The following is an 8,472-nucleotide window of genomic DNA, read 5'->3' on the forward strand; positions in this document are numbered from 1 at the left end:
GCCTGACAGACATATGACCAAATGAGAAATGGCATCTTTTTGATCCTAATCTAGCGACTGTCTAGACTGAGACAATGAAAACAATTTACTCCATCAATCCGTTAGTAGAAAATCCATATGGGAGAAAATGGGCATAGCCAAGTAACTGTTAAATTAGTATAATCCTGTTCTCTTACTCAGACAGTTCATGACTGGCTTTAAAACACTTCTAAAAATAAATAAACATTTTATATAGATTTTTAGAGATTTGAATGAAGCTCTTTGTGCACCCTCTAGGTCCTATTTGCCAGCTTTTATTCTTTTTGCAGGTAATGGAATATGATTTTTCTAACTTTGCATTTAGTGAGTCAAACTTGTCTCCTGAAAAAAACAGCCTGTACACTATTCTTGAGCTATTTTATCTTGAAATTGAAGTTGTTGTATATTTACTTCTTTGTAACTGAATTTATGCTCACATAGACAACTCTATGTTATATTTATTTATACAGTTCTTGCTGGAGCTTTACTGTGTAAAATCCATAAAAGATGGTTCTTGCACTGCAGCCAAGTAAAAGTATCATGGGAAAAACATGTAACATGCAACCCAAATAAGCTGAATAATGATAGATGGTATCCAGAGAAATGGCACGGGGTTTTTGTGGTTTTATTATTTCTACTATGGACATTTTGTTTGAAGAGAATGCAGGATTAATGTATTACTATTAATAGATTATTATATTCAGTGGAGAATTTAGTGTAGAAAAGGGATGATTTGGGATATGAACAGGAGATATGAAAAGAAAAAAATACAGTGAAGGGTAAGAAGCAAAAAGCTCAGAGAATAGTGTTGAAATCCTGGGAGGTACTGCAGGGAAAAATGGGAATTATAGGGAAATTAGCAAACAATGAAATATTGGAAATTGAACGTGCAAGGGTTCAAAGACTCCTTCCAATCCATATTGGGAAGGATGATTTAACGGTCCTGCTCTCCCATTTTTTTTGAATCTCATAGTGGGGAGTTTCAACAAAGACAAGAGCCAGGCTTTGCCTTGTGGCCTTGCCTTGAAGGGGAATTTGCAGAGGAATCTCACCGATTTTCAGTCTATTCATGCAGGTTGTGCACTCTTCTTGCTCTGTATGAAGGGCATGGAAAAGGATTTATATGTAACTCTGTCTAATTTATACAATGTGGACTTCGTTTTACTGGAATGCATTAACTTTCACTTTAAGAGAATTAATATCTTTCAAATAATTTCCTGTCTAACTTACATTGACATTTGTAAACAGAATATCAAGGTTGATATCAATACACATTTGCATAATTAAATGACTTAGAAAATTTAAATTCTTTGTGCACATATTTATTATTTTACAGGGGATAGCATATCCATGACACCATATTCAAGGAGACTTTCCTGGAGGAATGGCCCAGGAAAATCAAAGGCAATGCAATGAAAAGGGTAACTTCTAAAATTAAGAATGAGGGCAGCCTATCTGGACACTACCTCTCTCCCTATACTAACAGTGCTAAACTTATGGCCTGTGAGCTTGCTATGACTCACCAGAACAGTTACAGAATGACAGAATGGTTTGGGTTGGAAGGGACCTTCAACATCATCTAGTACCAACCCCCTTCTTGGGGCAGGGACAGCTTTCATTAGACTCAGTTGCACTGCCAGTTGCACTCAGTTGAACACTGCCAGGGATGGAGTATGCACAACTTCTCTGGGCAACCTGTTCTATTGTTTCACCATTGCCACACTAATGAATTTCTTCCCAATATCTAATCTAAACCTGCCCTCTTTCAGTCTAAAGCCACCCCAGCTTGTCCTGTCACTACCTGCCCCTGTAAAAAGTCTCTCTCCAGCTCTCTGGTAGGTCCCCTTCAGGTACAAGAAGGTGATATAAGCTCCCACTGGAGCCTTCTCTACACTGAACAACTCCAACTCCCTCAGCCTGTCTCCATAGAAGTGCTCCAGGCCTTTAGTCATCTTTGTAGACCAAAGGTTACTTTATAACTTGCTTCTGATGCCTTCTTTCATTCCTGAGAACCATGAAAGCAGCCAGTGGCTAAATCTACTAAATTATTTGTTAATGTCACCATGCTCCCAGCCACCATCTTTCTAGAGCAAGTCACAAGCAACTTCAGGGCAACTTCAGGACATGTGTGTACTTTTTGCAGTGAATTAAGCCTGTTAGTCCTAGGAGTCTGATCCAAGTTTGTGAGCATCACCCATTTTTTTGTCATCTCAGGCATATTAATTTCCTCCTTTGCCTTGGGAAAACGGGCTGTTTCTATTTGGTTAAAAAATTCATGCATCCATTTTCTGTGCTGTCCCTCAGAATTAAAAGAGCAAAAGCTGAGGTGCTTGACTGTAGATAACCTAAAGTAAGATAACTCTAACAATCACACACATGACTGACATAGTGCAAGTGTTATATAAATTAATAATGTCTTCAGTCCTAACTCTGTCATGCACAACAGCCAGTAGACTGAGCTTATTTACTAGCACTGAAAGAACCAACGAGCCTTAATTGTAGCATTTTTTGATGGTAAATAGCAAGTCACACTGATGATAAGGAGATGAAGACAGCAAAGAATGTTAAGAGAACTCACAAAAATTACTAAAATTCACATTACAGATTTCCTTATTTTTGATCTTCCAGTAACTCAACTACTTTTTTTCATCAGTTCACTGAAGGAGTCAGACTTGATGATCCTTCTGCGTCCCTTCCAACTGAGATGATTCTGTGACCTGTACCGTGGCACCAACCCTCATGCCCCCCATCAATCCCCCGCATGGCCGCTGTGTTGGGGACCCCAGTGGCCAGAGATGCAGTTCTGCCTGTGACTCACCAGGCTCACACCCTGCCTGTCCCATGGCAGCCCTGGAGGCCCTCACCGAGCCCTCCCCATGGCACAGCATGGCCACAGCTCCCCCAAGGCTGGGGCACCTCGCTGCCCCTTCCGATGTCCTCATCCTCGAGCCAAGGCTTCAGTGGTTCTGGAAGGGGAGTCATTAGCAGGCCCCAGCCTCCCTCCTGGCCCTGTGCTGTTTCCCTTGCATTGCCAGGCGGTGCTCAGGAGCTGAGGGCAAAAACAAGCCCTGTGGCAGAGGTGAGTAATGAAGCCTCCACCCTGGGCACACCTGTGCTGGCTCTGCCCATCCCATTGTTCCCTGTGGCTGCCCTCGCTCAGGCCTCCAGGAGCCTGGGAAGGAACAGCCTCAGCTCATCCTCTGCAATCTGCTGGCCAGACAAGGCAAGGCTGTTCCTGCTGACTGACAGAGTTTTGCTGAAATGATATCCTGTTGTGATACAGGCAGAGGGGAGGGAGGAACATAAGGCGCAAATGGGCTATAGAACATAGAACTTCTTTAGTGTGGGTAACCCCAGGAGTGACCCTGACCTTTAGCACTGTCTCTGAGTGTCACAGGACATTCACCATTAACTACTCAAGAGCCTGTCAACAGACAGGGGGTGAGAAACAGAAGATAGGAAGGAAGGGCGTACTGACAAGGTGAAGAACAAAGTGAATCGCTGACAATTTTGCACTTTCTTCTCATTTTTCTTTGCCACCAGATTTTTTGTGTAAGGTCATGAAAGTAAAGGAGGAGAAACACTGGCTGTGATCTCCCAGCCTACACTATTTTAGGGAGGATGAGAGCTGTATTGAAGCCCAGTGCAGGAGAGGAGGATGCACAGATGTTAATTCTAGCTGGTGACATCTAACTGAGGACCGACAGGGCTGTGGGTGTTCAGATTATTTACAAGTGTGTGTATGTGGAAAGGGGGAATGTAATGTGGGGAAGAATTATCTGCACATAGTTTCATCTCAAAGAAACCGTAGCTTATCCCTTCACTGTATCAGAACTTCTGTTACCTCTCAGCTTCTGCATATCCTTTAATTTACATTGGAACCTAATACACTTCTTCTAGCATTGCTGCTTCTTACATCCTGAAAGACTGAATTTTGCCTTTTGGTGCAACTCAAAGCTCAGTCCAGTCTGTATCAGAAAGGGAGACATGCCAGGGACTTGTATGAGGATTTTTGAAAATAATTTTCTTATAACCTTTGGAAACTTGATGCAATGGACCCTCTCTCCTCGCTCGCAGTGCTTGCTACGTGTCCCATTGTAATCACTCATGAACCTATGCTTTTGCCAAAAAATTGCTTTAAGAAGAAGGGAGGGGAAAGACATGTCAGGGTTTTCCTAGTGAATTCCTGTGACTCTGTCCTTCAGGTAAGGAGATTGCAGAGTAAAAGGTTGTGTTCCTTACCTGCTAACATTTTGAAGAGTGGAGAGAAGGTTTTAATCTCTTTTTTCACATTGATTTGGGAAGTTGCTAATGAGTTAGGAAATAGTTCAGTGACACAGCATTTCACACACACTGAGTAGCCATTTGATTTCATCTTGGTGGGGTTTTATTGGTTTGGTTTGGTTTGGTTTTGCCTGCACAACTGTTTTTTTCAATGCCTAGGGAAAAAAATTCAATTTCAGTAGGTTCTGGACCCAGTCCTATCATATCAATCACTTGCTAATAATACACTGTTTATTTATCTGTTTCAGATACTGACATACAAATACTATATGCTACACAGATTTTGAAAAGTGGTGGCTTCCTTCAGCTTGTGATAAATCCTGTTTGCAAACAATGCATAGATAGCACAAAGGGAAACTTGAAGAATGGGAAAAGGCAAGCACCCCTCCATAGCCTGTACAGCCCGAGAGAGGAAGCTGTGGCCACTTGCAGCACCACAACAAAGAACACCATGCAGACATGATTGTGGGCCTGCAAGGGCTCAGCTGAAGTATGTATAGGCCTCAGAAAAATATGCTTTTGTACTGTTTCATATGAGGAGCTACACCCTGGCAGTCTGCTGCAGAGCACAGTACAGACCCTGGAATGCATCAGCTGTGCCAGATGTGAGCTCTGTGGACACGAGGTGCCCTGCACAGCTCATCAGCATGTCAGCACATCCTTCTGTGCCTCTGCTGTCAGGATTTTTCTACCACCCTGAGCACCTGAACTCCATATTTCAACTACAAGCTGACAGCATCACCGTTCTTGTAATTTGCAGCTCTTGCCAGCATGTGGCACAAGAGACTGACATGGATTGCCTTCCTAAAATGTCTGTGCAGCTTCTGCCAAGTCCATGCCTCAACACCATCAGGATTGTATTCTATAAAAGAGGGAAGGTTCTCCAGTTTTCTTACGGCACAATAGTGATGTTTCTTAACCACACACACAGAATGATTGCATATGGATTTGACTGTGTCTGAGTACTAGGTGCAAGGAAAAGGGTACTGAAATGCCACTTTTGCAAGCAACAGAGTGATAGAGGAACTTGTGCTCATGTCAAAAAGAGTAATTACCAAAAATCAGAATCTCATGCACAGAAATGGCAGCTTTCCTGTTGTTAAACAGGAACAGTTGGTGCCCTATTGAATAAGGACTCGTAAATGTGTCAATACATCGATGCAGTGGGGCATGCAACTGTGAGAGAATGGAGGAGATTGCTGGCTGGAGAGATTTTGAATGCATGTGTGTGAAGGGAAGGGGCAAGTTGGGCCTTGCTCTGGTGAGGCAATTCCCTGCCCCACACACCCCATGACCTTGGGCTTATCCCAGCCTGGCAGCGGCCACCAATCCCTGGCACACTGAAGGCAATGTTCCACACCTGCCTCTGGGATCCCCATCCAGGCTTTAAGTGGCCAAGACAGGGGAAAGGAGGAAAGAAAGCAAAATTAGAGCTTTAACAGGAAAAAGAGGGAAAAGGAGGAAAGAAAGCAAAATGAGAGCTTTAACAGGAAAAAGAGGCATAGAGGAAGATGTAAGAGCGTTCTGATATGGACAAAGTTTTGGAGGTAGATTTGCTGGTTAGTTGGTAATGCAGCCCATGCCAAGAACTTGAGAGGGAGGAAGAGAAGTAATGAAAAGCCAAGAAGCTGAGATGCTGTCTAATGAAGAAGGCAAACCAAAGAAATTACACACCTTCTAATATTGCATCCAGTAGTATCCCTCAATGATGCCAGTATATTTTTGGTTGTATTTTAATATTTGGTTTATATACATTTTTTGTATATTTTCACTTCATTGTTTATTTGCTAAATATGTTGGCTATTATATGAAACATCAAAATGAAGTTTACAAAATGCTATTTCTGAACACTTACATAAAGCTTTTATACAAAAATTTTCCCGCTATTTGTGGTTTTTTGCTGTTATATGAAATCTGTCATGTGTTATATGAAAGTATATAAAATATGTTTCAATTTTAGTAATAATCTAATAATTAATTTACTAATTTCTAAATTAAAACATATTCTGAAATTATAGAAAAATATATTTTTTCTCTTTAATTAGGTCTGTACTTTTAGAATATTCACCTCCTTAGTATTTACCTGGTATCAAAGGGTTAAGATACCAAATAAGAACTGCTGTGAAAGACAAGTTTAAACAGAACAATAAATAAATATTACTCAAATAGCCTTTCACATGGATCAGACTGCAGCAACAAAGGGGAAAGGAAGATATGTACTTTAATTTGAAAGTGGTAAGTGCACATTTGTGAACAAATATTTCGTGTTGTTATATTTTTATGCACTTTTATAACTACATGCCACTTACAGAAGTGTTTGTCTTCATCTTTAATACCAATACTGTCACAAACAAGGTTATCAGTAATTGCATCATTCAGTATTGGATATTTTGATAAAAATATGCCAATTTGTGCTGCTATAAGTGTTTATATCAGTAATTTTTTCAGTAAAAGAATAAGCTATACTGATATGTAGTATCTTCCCCTAATGACTTTATCTATGATAATGGGTTTGTACAACTTTATCAGGATGTTCTTAAGTCTGTGCCATAAAATGAACTAACCAGTGACACATTTGTCATAAATCATAATTAAATTCAAAGCAATGATAAACTTGTAGTGAGATAAATTCATGTCTAATTAGAAGAACAGATAATTACACGTTATCTGGTACACTTTGAGGATTTTTTAATGTGCTTTGCATAAGATTCCTTTCAGTTTTTGCAAGGCACATCATAAAGTACAATCTGAATTAAAAGCATAATTTTGAAGGCATTAATACTGCTGACACTGGCAGTAGGGTTTGCCTGGTCTTGCATTAAAACTTCACATTTCCATATAACTCTAGTTTTTAAAACAGTTTGGACTGATCACTAGAGGGGTTTTTTTTGGTCACAGTTTTTTTGGGGTTGTTTTGTTTTTTTCTGGTTTTTGGGATTGTTGTTTTGTTGGTTTTTTTTTTTTTTTTTTGCTTGGGTTTGTGTGTGTGTATGTGTTGAAGATTGAATTCCTTTTAAAACTTTTTTTTTAAACATTCTTTTTTCATGTATTTCTGTGTGCATTCCTTTTATTACAGAGACACCTGGTGGTCTTTGGGTGGTATTTACAAAAATAGTGTTTTCCTTCTTTATTGCTGGATTTGTTTCAAAGTTTCCTTTATCATTTATAATATATCACTTATTTAGAATCCCCTACATTACGGGACTATGTAATTTGAAAATCAGACTAAGAGCACTTACACATTATCCAGCATGCAATAGGTATTGATTCTCATGGCTAATCATGGGGTTTTCTCTTGAATCTTTCCTATCTCTCCTATAAGGGAGATTTGAGCATATTGTTGACCAAGTGGTGTAAAAATATAGTTCTTCCAAAATTTATTTTTAGAAAACTGGGTGTTTGGGTTTCATGCTTTGAGCATTCAGTTTGTGTTTTTGTTTCTGATTTGTCTGTTCTGAGAGCTTGAAATGATGACCAAAATTTATGTCAGAATGAGTTTAGTGTCCAGATCAGCATGTTAGTACATTAAGGAAAAGCTTTCTACACTAGAAACACCTGCAAGAAGAGGACTATTCTGCTGTAGAAAAGCTGTAATAATACTTCTTGCATTTTCTAAGTAATAGGCAATTACAGGTAATTACACAGTATAATTACACGGGATGCTGGTGTAAGATCTCTTCTCACGCCACTCCCAGACTGTCAGGCAGACAGCGTTGATCAGGTCCTGGGGCAGTGCCTCTGGTGTTAGAGCAGCTTCTCCCACTTTCCCTGACTGTAACTGCCCTGTCACAGCAGGGCCCTGCTGGCACAGCTCCAGCAGATTCCTGCCTCCTTGTAATGCAGCTGGGCACAGCCACAAGCAGCTGCACTTAGGTGGACATCTGCTGTGCTCCAGCCATGGCCATCCTAACCAGCAGCTAGGTTTAGATTTTAGGTGAAAAAAACCCCTTCCATTCACTCTTTCCTCATAGGCATGTTCTGCAAAGTTTCAAATGCTGGGTATCTATATTTTAGTCATTGTGGTGTTGATGGGAGTCAAACTGATTTTTTTGCTGCTAAAACAAATAGCTATTAATTTCAAGGAATACAAATAATATAGAAACATTCTTATCCAAATGCAGAATGTGCTTTTACAGCTTTTACCTTAGTGAAACAAAATTGCTGTTGTAG

This window comes from Fringilla coelebs, assembly GCF_963513975.1.
Source record: "Fringilla coelebs genome assembly, chromosome: 1".
NCBI lineage: Eukaryota > Metazoa > Chordata > Aves > Passeriformes > Fringillidae > Fringilla > Fringilla coelebs.